Here is a 27,586-nt window from a genome sequence, read left to right on the forward strand (position 1 = left end):
CCTTTTCCCTCTTGATGACGGATGTATACTCATTAATGAGGTTAGCAAACTCATTAGGGTCAAGCTCATCATCACTATCATCTTCACTCTCACATACCTTAGAGTTACCTTTGGCCATGAGGCACATTAGAGGTGGAGGTAGTGATGGTTCTTCATTTGTGAGGGCGATGGTGACGATGTCTTCTTCATCACTTGAATCTTCGCTTGATGAGACATCGGTTACCCACTCTTGTTTTTCCACCAAGAAGCTTCTCTTGGTGTGCCCTTTCTTCTTTGGGAAGAGCTTGGTCTTCTTGTCATGGCTCTTTTTCTTCCCAAGTCTCTTGTTTTTGTTTTTGCTTTCTTCTTCTTCATCATCGCTTGAATCATGGCGATGCTTGCTCTTGTTATCCTTATTTCTTTTGTCCGGCTTGGGGCAATTTGGACGGATGTGACCTTTCTCTCCACAATTATAGCAAATTTTGTTCTTGACATCCATTGGCCGGAACATTCCCTTTTTAGAGTCAAAGTTGAAGCCCTTCTTGTTGATCTTGTCGTTCAAGCGTGTGAACTTTCTCATCATGAGAGCAAGTTCTCCATCATCTTCAACATTGGATGAGTTTTCATGATGATCATCTTCTTCATTGCTTGAGCTTGAATCTTGCTTGATCATCTTGAGCTTGCGGGCTTTGTTTGCCTTGGTCTTTAGAGCAATTGATTTGCTTGAAGTTGGCTCTTCGGACATACCAAGGATACTCATTTCATGAGCGCGAATTTCGCCCACAAGTTCTCCCACTTCCATTGTGTCAAGATTCTCCTTTTGAAGCATAGCATTGATGATGTTGTACTTGGGCTTCGGGAGGAGCAGGAGAATCTTGCGATTGATGGAGGCACTGTCAATTTTGGATATTTCAAGTGCATTAATGTCCTTGACAATGACATTCAAGCGAGAATACATATCATTGCAATTTTCATGAGCTAGCATTTTAAAGGAATCATACTTAGCTCTAAACAGGTGATATTTTTGCTCACGAACTTTAGTGGAGCCTTCATGAATTTCAATGAGCTCCTTCCAAATATCACTTGCTAAGTCCATGCCATTTACTCTAGCAAAGACTTCCTTACTAATGGCTTCGAAAATTGTATTTCTAGCCTTGGCATTCCATTTTAATTGTTCCGTGGAGGGAGTTCCGGTGAACCCGGTTTTTGTGGCCAACCACACCTCGGGGGCAATCGCATCAAGATATGCGGCCATGCGAACTTTCCAATAGGCAAAGTTCTTGCCCTCGAAGTGAGGAGGCGAACCACCCATCTTGGCCATAGCTCTAGGCGGTGAAGCCTAATGATCCAAATGAGCAACGAGGCTCTGATACCAATTGTAAGGATCGATGGACCAAGAGGGGGGGTGAATTGGGCCTTTTTCAATTTCTAAAACAAAGTAAAGCAACCTTAACCTATGCAATGCTAGTAAGGCACCAATTCACCAACCGGATAACTAAGCTACCTACACAAGCTAAGAGAGATAAAAAAGAGAAGTAAAGCCTAGCAAGGTAGAGCTAAGTTATGATCTCTAAGTCAAGCTCATGAATAAATTGCATGAAAGAAAATGCTTGAATAAAGAGAGTGGACAAGAGACAACCAGATATTTTCCCGTGGTATCGATGTGTTGGCACACACCCCTAATCCACGTTGTGACACTCACAAAGAGTCTTGTCACCTCCCAAGTCACCGAGACGAGGGCGCTCACTAAGAGTCTCCGTTCACCATCCCGGCGTGGTGGAGATCAAGCCACGTACAATCTTCTTCTCCGGGCTCCCACAATCCTTGGCAAGCTCCGCGAGAAACACCTCGATCACCAAGATCGTCTAGGTGATGCCAATCACCAAGAGTAACAAGCTAAGGCCTTCACTTGAGCAAGAACCGATCACCAAGAACGGATGCACACTAGCTTCTCTCTACTCAAGTCCTTAATCTTGCTTCTTGATTGATTGAATGCACAAGTATGTGAATGATGAAGCTCAAGGTGGCTCTTGACTATATTATGAGTGTATGGAGGTTGCCTGGTGTCAAGAGTAGCAAAATGACCCATTGGAGGGGTATATATAGGCAGCTCACACGAATAGAGCCGTTGGACAAAAGCTGCCAGAAAACTGCGTAGCGCCGGTTAATCCGACGTCCCTCCAACAGTCATCGTCGGTTTAACCGGTGAATGTAAACTGCCCCTTCTGAAAACTAGCCGTTATGACTTGGGCAGATTAACCGACGTATCATCGGTTTAACCGGTGAGTGTAGTTGTCCACTGATCAACTGAAAAACCAAGTCTCTGGACAACTGCACCGACGTTAACTCAAACCTATCGTCGGTTTAACCGGTGAGGACAACTTCTGAAGTCCTTGGAAAAACCATCTCACTGGTCAATTGCACCGACGTCCCATTTCAAACATCGTCGGTTTAACCGGTGTATAGAACTTGAAATACCCTGGAAAAACCAACTCTGGACTAATGCACCGATGTTAAATTCAAACACGTCGGTTTAACCGGTGTATTGACTTGTCCAGACTCTGCTGACTTCGTTTAACCGACGTATAGAAAATTGAGGTCGTCGGTTAAACCGGTGTATAGACTTTTTCTGATTTTGTCTTTTCTGATTTGAGTCTTTGAATGAAATCCAAATATTCTTGAGATATAGTTTGAGAACCACTTATTTGAACTTCTAGAAACCTGAGTGACCATTGTGTGCATCCATTTTCAAATGACCATGTCCATGCTAAAGTTACTTAGCCTTAACCCCTCTTAATAGTGCGATCACTACAAAACTATAAAACCTATACTAACCTAAGTGTCCTTCTCAACCTTATGACACTTACGACTAGAAAGATCCTTAGTCTTGACATATATAAGAGTTGAATACCGAGATCGCCTTTTTTGAATAAAGAAATTGAGGGGCCTCTTTTGACATATGACCAAATGAGCGATAATGATCTATTAAGCTGCACAAACTCATTAGTCACAATAATGGTTGTCATTAATCACCGAAACATACCTTGAGGGCCTAGATGCTTACAACCTTACATGAAATTTGTTTTGCAGTCTTCCGATGCTCCAGAAAACTGTGGTTTTGCTAGGTGGGTCGATCCTACACCAATTGATTCTATTCAGGAGTTCATCGAGTACCTCCAGATAAAGATCTTTGATCTGAAATGCAAGGTGAACCATTATGAGGAAGTGAGCGAGGGTAACAAAGATGACGAAGTTGATGATACCAGCAATGCTGCCGGTTCACAGGATGAACCATGCACTATTCCTTACTGCAACTGTCCTTGTCACAAGAAGAAGGGCCCTGCGCCTCCGGCACCACCGCCTGCACCACCTGCAATGGGTGCATACTGCGGAGAAGGCTCAACGCAGTTTGCTACGTGGGGGTACGGCTACTAGAACTACCCTAGTGCTAGTGACTTGCTGCATCGTTGTGTTTGTTCTATTTTTTAAAAATTACCTAAGGCATGTTAGGTTAGTCCGGAATCTGTTTACCGTAGTTTGCAACGGGTTCTGCCATGCCACTGCATGTGTGATGTTTGTTTCATTATCGTTGTATTATGATGTAAAATTTGATGGTTCACATTATGTAATGCATTTCTTAGTTCTTATTTCTTATCGTTATATTAATTAAATGTGTGCTTTATAGTATTCTAGTCACATGAAAATCTCCGAGGGCCATGTCCGTGCCCAGCAGAGGGCTAAGAGTGTCCGACGCCCTAGTACTTTTTATACACTTCAACGTTCGCCTCTGATCACTCTCGTATTTTCCATTACATACAATAGATGGTATGTTTATACTTCGATGCTCCATTACGACTAAGTACGATTCAAACTCGATATTATGTACATGTCCAGTGAATGCAAGTTTGGTACGAGACATACATACAAGTATAATACAACATTAACAATACTAAATGCGAATACATCTTAAACCGATGAACATCATATGTTATAGATCATGGCATGAAATCATCTAGGTCGTCATCCCAGTTGACAGATGGTGGTGCTGCAGGTGGTGTACTATGGCTCGACGAACCTCTTGGCTTTCCCTTTCTCTCTTTTCTGGATCTACGTTCATATATAGGGGGAGGAACATCATGTGTTGGAGGCCATGGTTTGGGGGGCATGAAGTCATCCATGTCGTCATCCCAGTTAACACAAGTTTGTGCTGCAGGTGGTGCAACATGACTTGACAAACCTCTTGCCTTTCCCTTTGTCTCCTTTCTGATTCTAGGTTCATGTACAGGGGGAGGAACATCATGTGTTGGAGGCCATGGTTTGGGGGGCATGAAGTCATCCATGTCGTCATCCCAGTTAACACAAGTTGGTGGTTGAGGTGCTGAAGCATGACTCGACGAACCTCCGGGCATCTGTTCTTGCGCAGGCCAAGTACTATCACCCGAAGATCTTATCCGCCTCCTTCGTCTAGTTTGCGGCATAAGTCCACCGAAGATACATACCAATTTACGCAAATTTGGTATCGTTTTGTTAATCAACTCCGTGTCCTCGGGGTAATCCTAGCATATAATTAAAAAACAATGTTACTGTTTCATAAATATAGATTCGAAATGACGGACGGGATTACAACTGAATGAGAGTTACCTTAATGTGCATCCCATACACCTCTGGCCGCATCCATATCTTACAAGAACTTTGTAAGAATCCAATGATATTAGGATGATTCGCTAGTTCACATACTCTCATGTATATCTTCCGACGTTCTAGCAGGTGTCCCTTTACATCTTGCGTCGTAATACCTCGAAATAATATGAAATCTTTAAACTCTACTACTTTGGACAACACCATCTCTATCGTACCATCCGCTAACGGATCCAACTTCTTACTGATAACAAGATGGGTCATGATATCAAATATTATACTAGATTTTTCTTCGGTCCATGAAAATCCTCCACAATTGGAGGCAGCCATTGCCTTATGTTGCAATATCAATAAGGTACTTTCATAATTCTATTCTAATTCATAATTAATTTAAAAACAAGTATGTAATAGTACTGAAATTGTAATACTAAACGAGTGTTCTAAAGCACCAAATCTAATTCAGCTAATCTGCTAATTAAATTTAATTGTTATACAATATCAATGGATTCATACGGAAGTTACCGGTAGATTACAAGTACGCAATTCAGCAGAGCTTCGCCGTTTTTCTTCTCCTCACCCCTCTTTTTTTTTCCTGAATTTTTTGGCTCAAATGACAAAGAGAATGGCGGCATATGGCGGCCAGGGCTTATATAGGGGGAGGGGACCCTGTCGCCCCCCCCCCCCAACGGGCGACAGGCCCCTGTCGCCCCAGGGGTGGGCGACAGGCCCCTGTCGCCCATGGGCGGGGGCGACATGCCCTTTTTTTCCCAAGGACTTCGTTGCGAATTTGAAGAAAAAAATTACACTTAAGGCCTGTCGCCCTATGGGGGGCGACCGGGGGGTATTTTTGAAATATTTCAAAACGGACATATATTTTTGAAATTTTTATTTTTTAAAAATATAAAAAAGAAAAAAGTTCCCATATTCCCCTGCTAAAATTTTGTGTTTTACGGCTCTCATCTAGTAGAATCTGCTTTTTATTGGTTCATGGCCTTGATTCTGATGAGTTCTTGAAGCCCAATAGATTCTAGGACGACTCCTCTGCAGCTCACTTCTGGGGCCCTAGTAGCCCACTTGTTTAATGGGCTGCATTCAGGGCCTGCAAAAATCCAAGTTTCCCCAAAAGAGGTTGGGGATCCATCCCCTATTCCCCTGCTAAAATTTTCTGTTTTACGCCTCTCATCTAGTAGAATCTGCTCATGTATGAACTCACGCTAACTCTACGCACGCATACCATATTCACCCACGTGTAAATGACCAAATCTACAAGTACTACACTCAGCTCAGAAGATCGCATCCTTAAACAGATAAGCGGAACCATTCATAGCTTCGTTGACAACGGGCACATCACATTCCCATTATGGCTTCATACGTGAGAGGTAACGAAATTTATTAAGGGATAAACTTTGAGAATGACGGGCACGTCAATTTCCATTATAGCTTCATACGTGAGAGGTAACAAATTTTATTCAGGGATAAACTTTGAGAAACATGAGTGTACTACTGAGGAAACGAACTCGCACTGGCTCTATATCCACCGGGCACCGGTGCTGCAAGCCAACCGATCAGCGTCATTATGGCTTCATATGTGAGAGGCAATGAAATTAATTCACGGATATATTTATGTTTCTTTTGGATGAATCATTGAACAAACATAATTAATTAAAAAAATTAAAAAATAGAAAATCCAATTTTTAGGACTCCACATGATTAGAATGAACATATGATATGATATAATAAAAACTATTTTTTACTTTTAGATATATATTTTTCTGTAATTAATTCATATCGGTATTTTTCGTAGTCTAATTATGGTGAAATTTTTATGGCGGGCTAATCATTATACGCTTGATCTGTAGTAAAAGTTTCGTGTTCATTGGATCATGTATCCAGTGAGCATGGAATTTTTACTATAGGTCTTGCTAAAGCAAAGAATGAATTAGATAGTGTCGGGTACCATGATTAGGGGCACCCTAACCAGAGGACTAAATGATTCTTAAAACACAAAACATATGTTAGGCGATCGGGCCCACGAAGACCTACAGCCTCCCTCCAATCCAAAGAAAAGGAAAGGACTCAAAGAAGCCCAATCCACGGTCCAAGTACACAGTGCGGCCCATCCGCACCCCCCTCGAACCCGCGAGGCAATCTCCGCCTCGCTCGAGGGCCTCCCGCCGAGACCCTCGAAGGCGCCCCGCATCTCCGCCTCGCTCGAGGGTAGCGAGCCTACCCTCGAGAGAGAAGATCGACTACACCTCGCTCGAGGCCACCCCTCGACGGAAAGGACAAACGGCCCTTCCGCTCGCCTGCCCGCCGCACGGAGGCATTAAATGCCAACCACTCCTACGCAACGCCTGGGTCAGACGACGTCAGGCCGCCATTCCCCACAGTGGCTGTGACCAGAGTCTCATCCGCCAACTCCGGTCACTGCTCCGCCATTCCGGACGCTGCGGCGCCACTGCGGGAACCTGCGATGCTGTGTGAGACGTGCTCGGCACTGCTCCAACCACTGTGCTGCCAACTCCCCGTACTTCTCTCGTGCTTTTCCCTCCACAGGAACCCTCGAACGGAGTGGGCACGACCCTCGGGCGCGGTCCGGACCTTGACCAGATCAAGACCCCCGCCTGCAGGACCCTCGAAACACTGCCACGATGAGCGCAGAGGACAGTACCCTCTAAACCAACCACCATGCCACCCGCTGGAGCTGCCAGGACACCGACGCGACCTCCGCAGGTCCAAGGACGACACCCAGGAAAACTGCACGCCCGACGCCTCACTCTCCAGTGCGGCAAAGTGTACTTTCTACAGTATTCTGCCACTGTACGCCCCCGGTTCTGGGAAGAACGACGACTTCTCCTTTCTCCCGTACATGTACACCGCCCCTCCTTGTGTCTATAAAAGGGGGAGACGGGCACTGTCTTCTCCATCGACGTTCATCTGGGCAGAACACTACACTCAGCACCACTCACAAGAGCACACACACTCTTTTGAGCCCCGATATCGGCACTCGCCTCAACCAACTTCTCCTCTAGCAGAGATTTGGGAGCTTCCCTCCCTCTCTCGCCTCGCCTGTACCCCCTACTATAGCCTCCCCCGGTACAAGACAGTACAGTGCACTCGCACACCCCTTTGCTGGACGTACGCCCCCGCGGCCGAAACAAGGATAAACCGTGCGTTCCTGTGTTGCCTCTTGCATCAACCATCCAGGAAGAGAGACCACACAGCACTTTACTAGTTAGTGCCGGACCGCCGGGTCAGGACGACGACAATTGGCGCGCCAGGTAGGGGACAGCTGCGTGACATCTTGTCTTCGTTCTCTCTTTTTTCCTGGATGGCGAACGAGCCGCGCCCATTCTCGGTGGGCACGACGCTCCGGTTCGGGAGTCTTGACTTCGTCGCGACCGGCGACGGCTACGGCACGGACATCTTCCCACATGGAGCCAGCCCCGACACACCAACACCACCGTTCTGGCTCGGGAGGTGCCCTCGCCGACACGCGCGGCGAGTGCGCATGGCGCGGCGCGGCTCGCCTTGCCTCCCCGGATGGGTCGAGGCAAGCGAGTCGCAATCCGGCGCAACGACAGAGGACGTCGTCACCTCACCATCATTGACTGCGGGAAACAGCTCGCCTTGCCTCCCCCACATGGGTCGAGGCTGGCGGGTCGCAGCCCGTCACTGTGGCGGAGGACGTCACCGCTTCACCTCCACCCATTGCAACGACGATGCCTCCCGAGGAGGGCGCGATCGCGACCTCGCCCCTTCCTCCCGGGATGCACACTCCCGCTGCGACCCACACTTCATCCATCAGCCCCCACGTAGGCGTGTACGAGGACTCGCCGGGTCATCATCTGATCTCGATCCGAAAGCTCATCGCACCGCCACCTGACAGCTCGTACCCCAATTCTGCATATGAGGGGTACGTCTTCATGTGCGAACGTGTCGCCCCGGACTTCTCCGGAATTCGCGATCGCGAAGCATTTCTAGCATTTCAAGCTGCGGCGGACTACTGCTTCGCCTGCTCCGATGACTCCAGCGAGGGAGACTGCGATCTCACCCGGGAGTTCTTCATGATCAAGCTGGCGGAACAGGTCGACGCCGTGACGAACGATGCGGAAAGCCCACCGGCGAACTCACCAGCTGAGCCACCGACGAACGGCGCCTAGAACTAGCGCTTGGAATATTTAGCAGCTACGTCACTTCTATCCTTAAATTCTAAGCTCTTTGTACATAGTTTGTACTCATATTTCATATTTCCCAGAATAATAAAGGAGTACAATTTACTTATGTATTTTCTGGGAACCTTCCAAACCCTCGGGGGCTCGGATGCGCACGAACACTGAGGTACGCTCGACTTTACCCTCGACAAAGCCAAGCCTCCCTCGGGGGCTACTACGGGGGGAACCCCCGAACGTCCCCAAAGCATCGCCACCATTTTTTGAAAATTTTTTGTATCTATGATTCTCGTATACTTAGAAAAATGGATGCGAGGCGTAAGCGACTACGGTACGGGGCCGGCCGAGCCGCAGGACTGCCTACGCCTGCGGGATACGGCATCTCCACTTACCACCCTACGCCTAAGTTGCTTATGAATGCGAAATTCCTCGCAGAAATTTATCTAAGTCACATACGAGAGCATGAAAACTTAGTAACAAAAATGGCACGCACGAACGCACAAGGCCTCGAGCGGCCAACACTGTCGGTTTACATTAATCTGTCTTCTCGCATAGAAACTTGTTCAAGGTAAATTGCTAATCCGACTGCATGGGCTCTACGAGCCACCGACTTTCTGCAGGCCCCCCTCTCCATCGCGTGTACCCTCGAGGGCCACCCTCGGGGGCTACACCGTCGAAGGCCACCCTTGGGGAATACAAGCCGGCAAACGAGAAGGGCAAAGTCTTCACCAATGCTTGGAACATTCAACAGCTATGTCACTTCTATCCTTAGAATTCCAAGCTATTTGTACATCATTTGTACTCGTATTTATGATTTTCCAAAATAATAAAGGAGTATGCTTTACTTATTTATATTTGGGAACTCTCCGAACTCTCGGGGGCTCGGATGCGCACGAACACTGAGGTACGCTCGGCTTTACCCTCGGCAAAGCCAAGCCTCCCTCGGGGGCTACTACGGGGGGAACCCCCGAACGTCCCCGAAAATCGCCAACTTTTTTTCGAAAAATTTCCGTATCTAAGTTTCTCATGTACTTAGAAAGGTAGACGCAAGGCGTAAGCGACTAAGGAACGGGATCGGCCGAGCCGCGAGATCGCCTACGCCTCCGGGATACGACATCCCCACTCACCTCCCTACACCTAAGTCACTTATGAATGACAACTTCCTCGCTGAAGCCTATCTAAGACACATACGAGAACATGGGGGTTAAGTAGCAAAAGCGAAGGCTCGAACGCACAAGGCCTCAATGGGCCACACTATCGATTTACAATAACTGTCGTGGGATTTCTAGTGTACCCACAGCCGGGTGGCGGAACGCACCCGCCTATTCCCAGAGAGGGAGTGCTCGGGAAGGTACTAGGCGGTTAGGCTAATCTAGCTCTGAGATAGGCACACAAGAACACACGATCTAGAGTGGTTCGGGCCGCCGGAGCGTAATACCCTACATCCACTGGGAGAAGTTTTGATCTCTGTTGTATGTGAATCTATCCTCTGCCGGGGCTTGGCTCTCACCCAGCCTGAGTTTTTCTTCTAGCGGGCGCCCCCTTTTATAGACCAAGGGGTGCGGATACATAGGACGTTGGGGCCCGACAAGTGGGCCCAATGTGACTGTGCAGCATACTGCGCAGAGTAGTCAAATGGCTACAGTGGTTACGAATCTTTCCTCCGATACGCTTCCATGCCCTGCTAGCCCTCTGACGAAGGGTGGTCTTCTCTTGTCCCGTCAGCAAGGTGCCCGTTGGGGAATCGTAGCTTGCGGCGTGACCTGTTGAGGCTATTATGTAGGCGTCATAATGGGTGAAGCCGAGCCGTCGTATCCACCTGTTATGGCAGACTGACAGGCGCGGCGTGGGCGGCGCCAGCAGCCCCACTAAGCATCTTGGTAATACGCGATCAATAGTGCCCCCTGGTCAAAGAATCGCCTCGGCTTCTGCTACATCAATGAGGATGTCCTCCTACCGCAATGAATACAGCGGTAGGTGAACCTTAATATGGAGACCAAGCGGCTTTACATACGTGTCTGTGCTTGCAGACACGTGGTGGCTTCGGACCTCCCCAAGAAGGAGTGTCGATTCCTTCCCTTGGCGAGGGGTCCGGTTACTATACCGGGGGTCCGAGACCCCAAAGGGGGTCCGGGATTCCGTGGGGACCTGGACCTCCACGGGAGGTCCGGAGCCTCCGGCTGTTCGGGCTGAGCGTCTGCTTCTTCCGGAACACGTGGTGCTCCCGGACCTTTCCCAACCAGAGGACGGGTCCGGGAGCGTTGACGGGTGAACAGGGCTTCCGGACCGCAGGGGTTCAGCTGCTGGACGTAGTTAAGGATAACTACAAAGCTCTTCTTGCCTAGACACAGCAAGAGGGGATACCCCAGTCCTGGGGTACCGACAGTGGCCCCCGGGCCCACCTCGGGAGAGGTACGAACCCGTGGGTGGGGCCTACTATCGCGATGTGTTTCCACGCAAATTTGATTGCGTCGGTGTGCTCATGTCAAGAGCGGGTGCTCCGGACCCCTTGGAGGCCGGAACACCGATTGCCAGGTCCAGGTACTAGAATGCTCTCCACAGGGCGTCGAAGGTGTAGGCTTAGGGTGCGGAACCAAGCTAAGCAGCTACACAGAGTTCGGATTGCTCAGGGAGCAAGCACCATTTCCCGGACCCGGCTCTTGGCGACCGTGGCGAGCGGTCTCCGCCGGAGCGGGCCACCGGAGTGGACTTGAGTCGGCCGTGGCGAGCGGTCTCCGCCGGAGCGGGCCACCGGAGTGGACTTGAGTCGGCCGTGGCGAGCGGTCTCCGCCGGAGCGGGCCACCGGAGTGGACTTGAGTCGACCGTGGCGAGCGGTCTCCGCCGGAGCGGGCCACCGGAGTGGACTTGAGTCGACCATGGCGAGCAGTCTCCGCCGGAGCGGGCCACCGGAGTGGACTTGAGTCGTTGCTGACGATCCGATGAAATATATCACCGGATCTGAGAGTAAGGTGCGAGGAACCAAGCCTTATACGAGAAGGGACCTCGGGACCTCTAAAGACAGCAGTTCTCGGATACTAGAGTACTTGTAACAGGGTAGTGAAGTACGTAAACTTAGGGTACATTACCAGGCTAAGCTACGCAGAGCTTCTCTACCCCAGGATACGAGTACTACTTCTCCGGACCAGGTCCTTAAGGGTCCGAACTGCCTTCCAGCTTGAAGGGGTGTCCCCACCTGGCCACAAGCCAGCAACTTATCTTGGATTGTTAGCAATAATAGGAAGATTCTGTTTCAGAGGAAAGAATAGCTAAACCAAGGCGAATAAATGTAATCAAGGTGGAGCCTAGATAAAACTGAGAAAGAAAATCTCCTTTACTATTGTGGTTGTCACGGTATACATCAGAGGTCGGGATTACGAGGTCGGACCTCTACCGCTCCGGACCGTAGCTTGCCTGTTTGTGCGATAGGGCCAGAGGTCGGGTTTACAAGGTCGGGCCTTGACCGCTCTGGACTCGCACGAAGGCGCCACATTATTACAAAGGAGGAATTTTCTCAGTCCTATTTTAGGAGTAACCTTCGGCTGCATTCTATACATCATGTCCTTCTCTGATTGGAAGTAGTACCACTACTCCTGGGTTTTTCATGGTCGTCGGAGGTGAAGGCGCTCTGGATGTGCCTGAACTGCATCATCCAGCATCACCTCGGGAGCTCGGGGGGGCTACTCCTTGCCTAAGAGCTGTCATATGCTTAGGTAGCATGAGACAAATTCTTTGGCTTTGAATGGGAGAGGGCCCCCCTGCCGTCGCCGTCTGCCGATGGAAGCCAGCCTGATGGCCGCTCATAGTGAGCCGAAGCCAGGTCGACGCCCTTGCGCAGCAGAAGGACCGGTGCGAAGCGTGGAGAGGTGCGGTCGTTCGCCGGCTTGTCCTTGGTGCTAGCGCCAGGGGCCCCCGCGCCTGGTGGCGGGGCCCTGTCTGCAGCAGCACCAAGCTCCTCGGGCGGTGCTGGCGATGGCAGGACGACACGGTCAACTTCCTCCGGGATGGCCGTCGGCTCCAGGCTCCATGTTGAGAGAAAGCCTTGAGCCGACATCATGCCGCTGAAGAGGAAGCATGGCCGTTGCTTGAGAGAAAACCTTGAGCCGACGTAGGGGTGGCAGCGCCCAGCGGTGCCTCCGTTGTGCGTTGCCGCGCCGGCTCTGAGGTGTCGCAGTGGCGACGCACAACAAACGCCGCTGCCGTGCGCCGCCGCACCGTGGGCGTTGGCGCCCCAGTGCCATGGCATGTGGCGTGGGTGACGCCCTGCCTTCCTTCATCTTCTCATTCGCCGTTGCAGAGGATGAACACAACCCTAGAAGCCGGAAGATTCAGCCAGCGCCTGACCTCCCCACGGACGGCGCCAAATGTCGTGGGATTTCTAGGGTACCCACAGCCGGGTGGCGGAACGCACCCGCCTATTCCCAGAGAGGGAGTGCTCGGGAAGGTACTAGGCGGTTAGGCTAATCTAGCTCTGAGATAGGCACACAAGAACACACGATCTAGAGTGGTTCGGGCCGCCGGAGCGTAATACCCTACATCCACTGGGAGAAGTTTTGATCTCTGTTGTATGTGAATCTATCCTCTGCCGGGGCTTGGCTCTCACCCAGCCTGAGTTTTTCTTCTAGCGGGCGCCCCCTTTTATAGACCAAGGGGTGCGGATACATAGGACGTTGGGGCCCGACAAGTGGGCCCAATGTGACTGTGCAGCATACTGCGCAGAGTAGTCAAATGGCTACAGTGGTTACGAATCTTTCCTCCGATACGCTTCCATGCCCTGCTAGCCCTCTGACGAAGGGTGGTCTTCTCTTGTCCCGTCAGCAAGGTGCCCGTTGGGGAATCGTAGCTTGCGGCGTGACCTGTTGAGGCTATTATGTAGGCGTCATAATGGGTGAAGCCGAGCCGTCGTATCCACCTGTTATGGCAGACTGACAGGCGCGGCGTGGGCGGCGCCAGCAGCCCCACTAAGCATCTTGGTAATACGCGATCAATAGTGCCCCCTGGTCAAAGAATCGCCTCGGCTTCTGCTACATCAATGAGGATGTCCTCCTACCGCAATGAATACAGCGGTAGGTGAACCTTAATATGGAGACCAAGCGGCTTTACATACGTGTCTGTGCTTGCAGACACGTGGTGGCTTCGGACCTCCCCAAGAAGGAGTGTCGATTCCTTCCCTTGGCGAGGGGTCCGGTTACTATACCGGGGGTCCGAGACCCCAAAGGGGGTCCGGGATTCCGTGGGGACCTGGACCTCCACGGGAGGTCCGGAGCCTCCGGCTGTTCGGGCTGAGCGTCTGCTTCTTCCGGAACACGTGGTGCTCCCGGACCTTTCCCAACCAGAGGACGGGTCCGGGAGCGTTGACGGGTGAACAGGGCTTCCGGACCGCAGGGGTTCGGCTGCTGGACGTAGTTAAGGATAACTACAAAGCTCTTCTTGCCTAGACACAGCAAGAGGGGGTACCCCAGTCCTGGGGTACCGACAATAACGAATTTCTTAAATCCAGAAGTACGATTACGAAAAGTACTAACTTATTACATGGGCTCCGAGGCCCAGACTTCCTACAGGTTATCCCCCCCTTGCGAGTCTTCAACAGCATCAAATTCAGCTATGGGGGATGTCAACTTGAAGCTTCCCGGCCAGGATAGTGGCGAACTCCTCGGCGGCGGCGGCGGCGTCATCCATGATGGCCAACGCAGCATCCGCATCGACATCGGTCGGAACGACGTACCCTGACGACACCCTCTTGAGGTCCATGATGTAGTGCGTCGAGGCCACGGCGAGGGCTCATAGGACACCGAGGCAGAAAGTGCTCTTGGCATGCTTGGCGATCCGGCCACCTAGCGCTCGCAGGCGGCTGGCCACCGAGCTGCCAGATTGGGCACCACTCCCCTCGAGTTCCTAACACACGGCTACGGCGATCAGCGCCAGTTCGGCGTATTCGTCTTGCGCCGTCGTGAATGTCGTGTTGGCAGCTTCCTTCTCCGCGGTCTCGTTCACCACCGCCTTCTTCAGCTCTGGACAAGGGAACCAAGATAAGTTGTAATAAAAAAGAATAGAACAACAACGAAACCCCAGATACTTACCCACGATAGCTCCTTGTGCTTCTTCCTGCTGGACCCGCGCGGCTTCCTCGAGCATGGATAAGGAGTCCTCCTTCTCCTTGAGGGAAGCCTCTGCGTTCTGGAGGGCCACGACCTTTTCCTCGAGAGTCCCGATGAGCGTGGCGACAGTCGCCTTCTCACGTTGGAGCTCGGTCTCCTTGCGTTGGAGCTCGACCTCCTTCATTTCGAGGGCTTGCTCCTTCTGCTCGAGTGCCGCTCTGGCTTGCTGCAGCTCAGCCTCATGTGCCTCGGCCTCCTGGGCCTTCAGATCAGCCGCGGCCCACTGGGCGTTGCGATCATTGGTGGCTCGGGCCAGCTCCTGCTCCAACTTGCGGATGCGCACCTCCAAGAGGGTCACCTGCCCGGCCCAAGCGTCGGCCTCCTCCAGTCGCGTGGCCAGGGTGGCATTGTACGAGTCAAGCCAATGCACCCTAGAGTGCAGCCACGTCAGCTTCTCGTTCTTCTCCCTCGACATGGACAACAGTTACTATAAATAGGGAGGCATGTGAAGAGACTTGAGAGGAAAGCAAACTCGCAATATCGAAAGTGGACGAATAGAACACTTACGCTACTGGAATCGTGGTATGCCTTCAAAAAGAGATCCACGATCCGGGAAAGCCCCTCCTTGATCTGGCCTCCGACGGCCATATGGTTGCGCCAGGCGTCGCCCTCCTCCTGCTCGACGTCGGCCAAATCCGAGGGAATGACATGGGCTCGCCAGTCATCTCCTTCTCGCTCGGCATGGGTAGGCTCTGAGGGGACTCCGGACTGAACAATCGCCCAGTCGCCCTCATCGCTATGCCCCTAGTCGCCGAGCTCCTCGTACATCTCCGTGCCGAGGATCTCCGCGGAAGCCGTGACGAACTCGAAGACCCGGCCGGCGGCGCTAGTCGTAGCTGCAGGGTCGATCTCCCTCGAGTCCCCGAATTCGTCGCTGCTCTCCGGCAGCTGCACCACGGGCACCACGATCTCCAGCTCCGCTTACCCCATCGCCGCCGCAGCGGCACCCTCGTCCCCAGCCCTCGCAGGCTCTGGGACGCGGGTCTCATCCACTACCAGCACCCTTAGCGCCGACTCCTCCTCCGTACCACCCTCGACCTCAGCCCTCGGGGGCTCGAGGACAAGGATCTCCCCCTCTCTCTGGCCGTCGGGGTGCTCCAGTGCGTCCCCACCAGCTCCTCCTCCTGTGTCCGGGCGGGCGGCGCTATCCACGCTGCCCCGACTGGCCTCGACTTCGGCATGAGCCCGAGCGGCCGTTACAACGCCGTTCTGGCCGGCGTCGCCCCCACCCTCCAGCAAACTACCCAGCTGGGACTATAGGGTCTCCCGAGCTATCGCCTCTTGGAGCTTCGCGGCCTCCGCCACTATGTCCACTACGGGCAGAGGCTGCGGCGCTGTGTGCGGCGTTGCGTGCGCCTTGGTCTTGAGGGCCTTGGTTGGCACAAGCTGGGCCTTATTCTTGGCGATGGCCCTGGAGCTGGGTAATCGAGGAAGAAATGTTGGAGTCAGCAGAAATGGAGGGTCAAGCAAGAACGAAAACAAAGTCAAGATCACTTACTCCGACTGGGCGCTCATGCTGCGCTTGCCCGTGCCGCTCCTCCGGGCCCGCGGCACGCTGACGCCTCCCAATGTCTGGCCCGAGGGCGCCACCCTCGAGTCGGCCTGGCGCCTCGAGGCCGTCTGCGCGGGCGTCTCCGCACTCGCCGCGGACCCTCCGCCGCCCGTTGACACCGCGGGCGCGGGTGTTCTCCTACCCATCGCCGACGGGGGCGACCTCTGCCCCGTCACGGGCATGGACAATCTCCTGCCCGCTGCCGGCGTGGGCGACCTCCGTCCCGCCGCCGGCGTGGGCGACCTCCGCTCTGTCCTCGCGGGGGGCGGCTCCACTAGTGATCCCGATGTGAGCCTCGCCTCGCCCAGCGTCACCGTTGCTTCCTCGCCACCAGCCCCTCTTTAGGCCGGCGGGGATTCCGCGCCCGTCACCACTTCGTCGTCATCCGAGAAGTTGAGCTCGACGTCCGAGGAGTCCTCCTCCTCGGTGGACTCGGGCGTGGCGGGCCGCGGCCTTCCCTCCGCGTGTGCAATCTTGCACTCCTTCTCGTGCTTCTCCTTCCTCTCCCTCTTCCTGGTGGTGGCCTGCTTCGTCGCGTCCTTCTTCTTCACCACCTCTCCATGCAGGCGGTTGGCTTCGCGTTCCTCTGGGACCGGGTGCTTCGAGACATGGCCCTTGTGGCTCACCCCCTGCAAGCGCAACCAAGTCAGGATCAAGGAGTGGGGAGAGGAGTAGCACAAATCGACAATGAATTGAAACTTAAACTCACCACAGAAATATACCCCATCTCGGGGCGCATCTTGATCTCCCAGAGATCGTCTGGGTTATCAGGGAACTCCGCCACCGCACAATTCGCCCTCCGGGCAGCGACGTCACGGGGGAGCAGCACGTTTGATGTCCTCGAGCCCGTGTACGGGGCCTCGGGGGTGAGGTCGAAAATTGGCAGGTTCCTCTCCGTTAGAGGAATCACCCTCTGCCAATGAAAGTTTGCGATGACGGCCGCCGCCGTCAGCCCTTCCTCGCCAGACGCTGCAACGCGTTGGTGAGCACCTCGAGCCTGGCCTGATGCGTTGGGGGCGACACCGCCTAGTTCCACTTCTCCAACCTCTCTCGGAGCACCTTGCTGGTGAACGCCGGGAGCCAGTTGCCGAAGTTGCGCAGGTAAAACCACCCCCGGGTCCACCAAACGTTATTGGTGGTCATCTTGCTGGGGATGTACAGGTGCGACCTGTACCCGCTCACATGAAGCATGAGGCCCCTGGCGCGAGCGTACCTCTTTGGCTGGCCCCGCACGTTCTCGATGAAGAGCTCGCCGCGGAACAGGTGGATCCATCGATCTCAGTGCGCTTCAATCCCTAGATACCCCTCGCAGACGGCGACGAAGACCGCCACTTGCGAGATGGAGTTGGGGCTGAAATTGTGCAACTCTACCCCGTAGTAGTCGCACAGCGCCCGCATAAATCGGCTGACGGGGACGCCGAATCCCTGCTCGTGGATCCGCACGAGGCTCACGACGTAGCCGTCGGGGGGATTCGGCTCGGTCTCCTCCGGCTGCGGGGGAATCCACGCCGGCCGCTCCGAGTTGTTATTCACCGGAAGCAGCCTCTCTGCAACCAGCTGCTCCAGAACCGCCGTGGTGGTGGTGGACTTCCCCCACGGCAACGGCTCTTGGACATCCGACATCGCTTCGAACCGCCAGGGAATGCGGGAAAGCAAGCTCTACGATGGCTAAGGTGCGCTCTCGCTCTCTCCTTCTTCTTCTTCCTCTTGCTCTCGGCTCTGGGCTCTGGACGCAGGGGAGGCGGAGAAGGCGGGGGAGACGAAGGCAAGATGGCCAGGTAAGCCCAGACGATCCCCCTTTCCTGCTTTTATCCGTCAAGACGGGTGGATTCGTCGCTGCAGCCCGAATCCACCTCATTGAATGCGGTGGATTTTGCTGTCGCCGACAGCTAGGCCCCACGATCGCGGAGTCCCCCACGCGCGCACTTGACAATAATTATGGCACGGTAACCGACGGGCGCGGCGCAATTGTAGCACTGTTCCATCCATCAGCCTCGAGAGAGAAGATCGACTCCGCCTCGCTCGAGGCCTCCCCTCGACGGAAAGGACAAACGGCCCTTCCGCTCGCCCGCCCGCCCAACGGAGGCATTAAATGCCAACCACTCCTCCGCAACGCCCGGGTCAGATGACGTCAGGGTGCCATTCCCCATAGTGGCTGTGACCAGAGTCCAGTCTGCCAACTCCGGTCACTGCTTCGCCATTCCGGATGCTGCGGCGTCACTGTGGGAACCTGCGATGCTGTGCGAGACGTGCTCGGCACTGTTCCAACCACTGTGCTGCCAACTCCCTGTACTTCCCTCGTGCTTTTCCCTCCGCATGAACCCTCGAACGGCGTGTGCGTGACCCTCGGGCGTGGTCCGGACCTTGACCAGATCAAGACCCCCTGCCTGCAGGACCCTCGAAACACTGCCACGGCGAGCGCAGAGGACAATACCCTCTACACCAACCACCATGCCGCCCGCTGGAGCTGCCAGGACATTGGCGCGACCTCCACAGGACCAAGGATGACACCCAGGATGATTGCACGCCTGGCGCCTCACTCTCCAGTGCGGCACAGTGTACTTTCTATAGTATTATGCCACTGTACGCCCCCGATTCGGGGAAGAACGACGACTTCTCCTTTCTCCCGTACATGTACACCGCCCCTCCTTGTGTCTATAAAAGGGGGAGGCGGGCACTGTCTTCTCCATCGACGTTCATCTGGGCAGAACACTACACTCAGCACCACTCACAAGAGCACACACACTCTTCTGAGCCCCGATATCGGCACTCGCCTCAACCAACTTCTCCTCTAGCAGAGATTTGGGAGCTTCCCTCCCTCTCTCGCCTCGCTTGTACCCCCTACTACAGGCACCCCCGGTGCAAGACAGTACAGTGCACTCGCACACCCCTTTGCTAGACGTATGGCCCCGCGGCCGGAACCAGGATAAACCGTGCGTTCCTGTGTTGCCTCTTGCATCAACCATCCAGGAAGAGAGACCACGCAACACTTTACTAGTTGATGCCGGACCGCCGGGTCAGGACGCCGACAGAAAGGTACTTGGATGAAGAACCTCTTCCTCGTGATGAAAATAAGTATTTTGATGTTCTTGGTTGGTGGAAAGTGGTTGGAACTCGTTTCCCCACTTTGAGGTTGATAACTCGTGATATTTTGACAATTCCCATCACCACAATAGCTTCTGAATAAGCTTTTAGCACTAGTAGAAGGATTCTTAGTGAGCATCGCAGCCGCCTTATTCAACAAATGTTAGAAGCCTTAATGTGTACTCAAAGTTGATTTCGTCACAATCTGAAAGGTAAAAAAATGTGCATTTGTATTGTATTATATTTATCTTTTATTCCAATTATTTGATCTTGATGGCTACAGCTAGTAATGTACACAATGACTTTTGTAAGTCAAGATGGTGGACAGATCAATACGTTTTGGTCTTGCCTTGAAGGCATTGAAGAAGAAATGAAGGACGAACCATGGATCTCTTCGGTTGACTCGGATTAGCCTAAAAACTTGCTGTTCTATTTGTGTTAAGTTATTTATGTGGACTTCTATCACTATATGTGATATGTATCCTGCTTGTTCCTAAGACTTTGACTTTGCTGAACCATGCATATTTGGATTCGTACTCTTACTAAATGTTGAGCTATGTGTGATGTAGCTATGAACTGATAAACATGTTCTTGTATGTTTTACTATGTTGATTTGCATGATTGATGGCTTTGCTCCATTTGAATTGTTGATATTACTATTGCTTGCATGGTCCAGGCGGGTGCGCGGGCGTACCGCGGGTAGCGGGTCCGAGCATAGTTTTCCACCCATCATGGGTCGCAGGTGTGGGCATGGGTTTGAGAGTTGCCTTGTGGGTACGGGTCTGTACACTCTTTACCCACGGGTAATGTGTCCGTTGCCATCCATCCATAGTTCACAGCATATATCTACTCATGTGGATTCCAACAAAATTAGATTTTTCATTTATGATTTTTTAGTGATTTACTATGATTTTTTTAAAAAAATCATCTGACATAAATTTAAAAGTGGAAAAAGATAAACCAATAAGAGAAACTCGTCAGGGAGGTCATTGTCCGGTATCGCGAGTCTGAGGAGCCCAAACGGTCTGTTTTCGAGTCCAGGGTGAAAATGTAGACTTGTCTTATTGTCTAGGGATGTAGAAAAGACTTTTTCCAAAAATAAAAAAAACAAGATGGAAATTGAGCCCACTCAACAACAACAAGATAAAAGTGGGCCTTACCGAATTGGAAAGTTTTTTATTATTACAATAACAACACCATAATTTTGTGCAAAAACGATACTAAGCTTTGGCGGGTCCCTTTTGCAGCTGTGGCAACCCTGAGGCCCTCGCCTGCACGAGATCATCGATCAGCCGGTGGATGTCGCGCCATGACGAGCCGTTCTCGCCGACGGCCCCACGCGCGCGGCCCGCCAGCTCCCGCGCCCTGGCCTCCACTTTCTCACGTTGTGCTCCACCCTCCATGAACCCGGCCACAGCACGCGCGATGGCCTCTGCCGGCACGGTCGTCTCCGCCTCCCCGGCCCTCTCGCCGCGCATGCCGCCGTCCCACACGCGCATGCCGAATCCAGCAACCCCAGTCACTAGCCGCTCGTTGATGAACTGCTCGAACACCAGCGGCCACGTGAGCACCGGCATGCCGGCTGACGCGGCCTCGAGGACCGAGTTCCAGCCGCAGTGCGTCAGAAACGCGCCAACCGACGGGTGGGCCAGCACCGCCACCTGTGGGGCCCACCCCCGGACGATCATGCCCCGGCCGGCAACGCGCTGCTCCCACCCCTCCGGCGCCCATTGGCCATCATCGGAGCGGACGACCCACAGGAATGGCTGGTTGGACGCCTCGAGCCCCAGGGCGAGCTCCCTGCACTGGGTCGCTGAGAAGTGGGCCCAGCTCCCAAAGCAGACGTACACCACCGACCGGCTCGGTTTCGTGGACAGCCAGCTGAGGCAGTCCACGTTGCTGTCGCCGCCGCGGTGCACGGCGGAGCACGACGTCAGGGCTAGGGGCCCGACGAAGTAGGCGCGGTGGGCGTCGACGCGGCTGAACTCTTCGCAGTAGGGCTGCTCAAGGTCGATGAAGGTGTTGACGATGACGCCGAAGCCGGCGAGCTGGGACGCCTTTATCTGCTCCCACGACTCGGAGAGATGGTCGTCCTGGACCAAGAAGCCCGGGAGCTCGGACACCGGGATCGTGATCTCCTTCCCGGGCAAGCCCGGCACGGTCACCACCGTCCCGGGCGCGGAGCTGAACCGGATGATGTCGGAGCGCATCTTGAACAGGTTGTTCATGACGATCTGCGGGAAGACGCCGACGGGGTGGAACGTGAGGCGCGGCACGCCCAGCTCGGCGGCGACCACGGCGGTCCACCAGAACGGCACGTCGGACACGATGGCGTCGGGGCGGTGCTCCCGGAGCAGCGACTCGTGGGTCGTCTGCACGAGCTCCACAGCGCGGTACACCCTCCACGCGTCGTGCGCGGGTGCCGTGGAGAGGCACTCGACCCCGTCCCCGAGGCCGACGTCCGGGAACGGGTGGCGCAAGATGCGCACGGCGTGCCCGGCGGCCACGGCGCGCGCCACCGTGGGCGCGATCAGCGCCGCATTGGCCGGCGTCACGACCATGGTCGCCTCCACCTCCCCCGGGCGCGCCGCGGCCATGAGGCACGCCAGATCGGTCTGCGGGATGAGATGCCCCCTCGCGAAGAAGGGCAGGAAGAACACCCTCAGCCTCCGGCCCGCGCCCGCGCCCGCGCCCAACACGGCGGCGGTGTCCCCGTTGTCGCGCGTGGTGGCCGCGGTGGTGGCCATGGAGACTGCAGGACACTCCGCATGCAGCGCGATGGGTGGAAGGCTAGGACGAGCGGCGTCGAGGACCTTGCAAGAGAGAGAGAGAGAGAGAGAGAGAGAGAGAGAGAGAGAGAGAGAGAGAGTTCAGGGGAACCATCAACCGCAGCGCAGCGGATTTATTCTTGTTGTTCCGTCGTGGCACCAGACCCGGCCTAGGCCTCTTTTCCGGCCTTGGCCCCGAACACCACCTGAGCGCCGTGCCGGAGCACCTCGCCGTCGCGGCAGACCCTGGCCGTCACCTCCGCAGGCAGCGTCACCACCACGTCCCGTGCCTCGCCGCCCTCAGCCGCCGGGAGAACGATCACCAGCCCCTCGCCGGCTGCCCCGCCCACGCGGCACGACACGCGCGCGGGGGGCGCGCCGGCTCGAACTCCGCGTCGTACATGGGCACGTGGTCCAGCGCCACGCACGTCAGCTCCGGCCCGTACATCTGGAACGGCCTGGCGGCGCCGCCCTCCTGCTGCTGCCGCGCGTGGAGCCACTCCACGGCGCGCCACAGATCCTCCTCCAGCACGCCGGCCACGTGCGCGTCCACCGCTGCCGCGACGGCGGGCAGCCCCGAGGCGAGGTCGGCGCGCGCGCGCGTGAAGTGGACGACGCTGCCGTAGTACCCCAACGGCAGCGGCGCGGACATCCGCTTGCGGAAGTCCAGCGCCAGCGTGAGCTCCCGCTCCCCGTCCGCGGCGCCGGTGATCCGGAGCCAGAACAGCGCGGCGAGCGCCGCGAACGGGGTGGTCCCGGGCTCGAGGGAGGAGAGCAGCGCGCGCACCGCGGGCGCCGGAAAGTGGAACGTGGCGGAGGACATGGGGGCGGCATCGGCGCTGGCCGGGGTGGCGGCGCTGGACTTCTCGGCGAGCAGAGGCGGCGGCGGGGGTGGCGAGGCCGGGGAGACCTCGAACGCCGGCGCGTGGAGGAAGGGCGGGTAGGTGCTGGTGGTCCGGCGGTGCGCGGCGGCCCAGGCCTGGAAGAAGAGCGCGGCGGCGGTGGGGTCGTTGTGGATGTGGGTGCAGCTCAGCCCCAGCGCGTACGACTTGTCCGCGAACTCCGTCAGCTGCATCCATTCGCATCACCACCATGGCAAATTAGGCAACAAATGAAATGATGCATCATGATCACGATGATCCTAAAATAGTAAAATGCATCTGCATGGGACGCATTCAATTGATGGCCCGAAGTGGATAGCCGTAGGAAATTCTGGAGCTGTACGAAATTAGTAAGTGTCACCAAACTCTACAGCAAAACCAAACGATTCATGCTGCCTACTCCTACTTGCCGTTTACTAGCTATAGTACAGCTCACCAAATTCCACCATGCAAAGCAAAACCACGATTGAAGCAGTTTTTCTGTTGTACCTGGACGTAGAACGGCGTCCAGATGTAAGGCTCGGGGCCCATGGGCTCGTAGTAGAGGAGGTCCATCTCCTCGTCGCCGGTGGCCGTGGCGAGCCACTCGTCGAGCGTGGCCGCCGCCCTGGCGTCCACCATGCACAAGCCGGCGTCGTTGCACTTGACGACCCACCCGCGCTGTGCGGGCTCGCCGCCCTCGCGGCGCGTGAGCCGGCCGGTCATAGCCGGGTACCGCGAGAGCACCTCGGAGAGCGACTCCTTGAGCTGCTCCCGGTCCAGGCCCGGCGCGGCGAGGCAGTAGAGCACCACGTGCACCGTGTGGAGCTCCATGGCGTTGTCCAGCGGCGACAGCGTGTGCGTCTCGCCCGGCCGCACGGGGGTCACCGACGCCGCCGTGGACTTGGCGAACCGCGTCACGCGGCTGCCCGGCTCCGCCGCCGCCGCCACCGCCGCCCCCGCAGACATCGCCGATCCGCGCTACAGAGCACGCCAGGTGGAGGATTTCGCTTGCTGGTTTTTTAGTGAACGTGTTTAAGAGCAACTCCAACAGCTTATGTAAATAAATAGTTAAATTTACCTAATATGAGACTTTGTAAACAGGTGGAAAGCTCTATAAAACATAGGGGAATCCAACAGCCTCTCTATCACTATATGCAAAACTGTCCACGTCATCGGAGTCTACGGCTTTGCAAAAAACAACCCCCGTATTCTCTTTCTTCTAAGGAGAGGTCCCCGGCGACCTATACGTCACCGGTGGCGGCGCTATGGTCGACGGCGGCGGCGGAGAGTGGCGCTAAAGAGACGAGCAAGTTGCCGGGACTCCATTTCGTGTCTTTTGCGGCTCGCCGTGGCGTGGAGTTTGGGTCAGTGTGAGAGAGCAGTGGTGCGGCGGCCATGGCTGGCTTACTGGAAGCTCCGCAGAGGAAAATCCGGCTCGGCTCCCTTTGCGGCGATGTGCGGTGGGCGCATGCAGGCGCAGATGCGCTCTTCCGTGTACACACGGCGGGGCGGCTTCGCAGGGCGCGCAGAGCGGCGACGCTGCAGCGAGCAGCAGCGAGCACGCGAGAAGAGAAGAGGGAGGGCGCGAGAGGATGGCGCGCGCACGCGGGAGGCCGGGAGGGCGCGCGGGAGCCGGGATGCCGAATGGAGCTCGATCGGGATAAATGCCGAAGGAGCGCCCAGGTTTTCCGAATGGGATTGCGAAGCGAGCTCGTTGCCGAATCCGTTGGAAACTGATTTTCGGAGGTAGCTCGCTGCTTTTACCGATGCCGAGCTCGATACCGAATCTGTTGGAGATGCTCTAAGTATGTTTTTTATCAAGAAGAAGAAGAGTTTAGCAACAGAATTTCAGGTGATCGCGAATGCGAGCAGCTGAATCCACCTCACACAAAACAGCTAACTAGGAGATTACAGCTTGAACAAAGCGCGGTTTTCGCGTGCTGGTGAGATCTCGCTACCGCTCGAGCTCTTTGCGGGGAGGATGGGTGGAGATTTAAGGCCAGATGGTGGGGCAGGGTTTAGCTGCTGATAATTGAGCGCATTAACGAACATTCGAATTCGGAGGACACGTGGCAGTTGGCGAATGGATGGGTAGTAAGTGTCAGATTAGCTGGTGTGTGGTCCGTTATTAATAAAATAATAAGTACGACGTTGTCTCCCCACCAGTCGCGCACGTGGTAGAGCGCGTCCCCCTATACGGCACTAGTATATCATGGGTCTGTTTGATACAAGGGATAATCTTAACTCTCACCTTTAGCCCTAAATTAACCCTTATGCATCCAAACATGGGGAATAATTTTGGACTAAAGTAAATTATCTCTCCCAAAATCTTTAGCCCCTCCAAGAGATGATAAGATTGAGTTCAACAAAAATATGCATTTTGGAGAGGCAAAACACGCTTTGCCTCGTGTGTATAGTGAATGGCACTGATGGTAAAAGTTGACTACTTCAACATGTAGTGCATTTTGGAGAGGCAAAACGCACCGTCCACCCGCACGCCCGGCCGCCGCCACGCGTTGCTAGCCCAGCACGCTCGCCATTTGCCTTTGAGGAGAGAGAGTGTGTATTTTTACATCTCCTCTCTCCTCCAAAGGCAGTTTGCCTCCCCTTCTGCATCACCTGTTGGAGAAGTTGCAGGACATGCACAGTAGAGCGCGGAGATGCATTTTGCATTTGCATGGTGGGATGCCTCATCTGTTGAAGTCAGCCTAATAGGGCTAATTTTGCATAGTCCCCACCAAAAAGATGAGTATGCACACACATCTAGACATGAGAATGAAAGAGATAGGGTGTGCATTAGCCCATAAATCAAAACAGCCTACCTTGAGCTAATTGTTAGCCTACCAATTTAAAACTAAATATTAGCTCTTAAAATTAGCCTTGAGCTAATGTTCCAAACATGACCCGCGCCCGTAGAATTTTTAGCATGTAAATTGTTTATAAAAGATATTTTATTTTCTTTATATGATCTTTGTTTTGAATACCAATTGCAACCTTGTGTTCTACGTGATGAGACGAATAAAACTAGATCTCACTTGTTTATATTTTGAAGACGTTTTGCACTACTATCAACCTACTCCCTCCATCCTGAAATGTAGGGCATCCTGAGTTTTTGCAGACAAATTATGAAGGTAGAGAAAAGACGCATGTAAACCTTATTAGTGTATTGTTTAGTTAATCAATTACTAAGTTTTCAGTGACCCCACCAAAACCAAGGATACTAGCATGCCTTTTTTACTCCTTTGGCCCACCACAATTGATTTTTTACAAAATTAGCACCAAAACCAAGGGGATTATTATGATTTTTTGTCAAAAGAACTCTAAGATGCCTTACATTTTGTTACAAAGTTTAAACACTCGAATGCCTTACATTTTAAGACGGAGCGAGTATATGTAAATTTAAGTTTGATATTATTAAAGGAGTTGGTACAATATACATATATAAGGTGCCACACATAAGTTTATATACATGAGTTGCCACACATATAAGTTATAATTTACTACAAATAAAATACATACACTCATATATATAAGTTGATACAAAATAGAGTTATTATACACATAAATTATTATTACAATAAACTGATATAGATAAGTTTCTATAAAAAGAGTGTAAATCGTCACATAAGTTACTACCAATTCACAAATATCATCAGAACATATGCAAGTGATGTCTAGTTCTGTTCGTCTTATCATGTAGAACACAACAGTGTAATCTGTTATCGAAATGGAGGTGATATGAAGAAGAAACATATTTTTATGGACAAGCATCATTTAATAAAAAGCATACAAGAGAAGGAAGGGAGGTGTGGAGGACATGAAGGGGGGGTATTGTAGTCATGGCCCATGTGCACAGCAAACAACTTGCGTAGGGAGAAAAGACTGGTGGCCTGCTGGGCTGAACCATCGCGCGTTTGCTCTGTAGCGCGATGGATAGTTCGATAGATTTTTCCTTATTAATACTTTTGGGATTGGATTGAAATCCAAAATTCTATGGGAGGAATCCAATTGAAGTCCAACTAAAATCAAACATCTATCCAGTCCAATCCTAATAATCAACCTCCAACATACAATTCAGTCCAATCCAACACCTCTTAATCCAAATCCATCCAATAAAATCCAACCCCATGGGGCAGCGGCGGAGGAGCCTAAGAGGACCACTTTCTTTGACGAAATCCTTTTGATTCCCACCATGGATTTCAAATCCACCGCAATCGAACCTCGCACAAATCCCTAGCCCCCTCCCCAACTGCTCATACCTGAGCTCTGCCTACTGCCCCACTAGGAATCGAGGATTCCCCGGCCACCGGCCTCGTACCGCGCAAACTACACCCCCACATCGACGACCTCTCTCCAGACCTCCTCTTCGTCCAC

At 53.6% G+C, this 27,586-nt stretch overlaps 1 pseudogene; it reads right to left on the reverse strand.

Moving 5' to 3' along the window:
* Positions 1 to 20,617: 20,617 nt before the first annotated feature.
* LOC120689964 lies at positions 20,618 to 24,684 on the reverse strand (annotated as a pseudogene).
* Between the last annotated feature and the right edge of the window lie 2,902 nt (positions 24,685 to 27,586).

This window comes from Panicum virgatum, chromosome 9N (genome assembly GCF_016808335.1).
Source record: "Panicum virgatum strain AP13 chromosome 9N, P.virgatum_v5, whole genome shotgun sequence".
Classification (NCBI taxonomy): Eukaryota; Viridiplantae; Streptophyta; class Magnoliopsida; order Poales; family Poaceae; genus Panicum; species Panicum virgatum.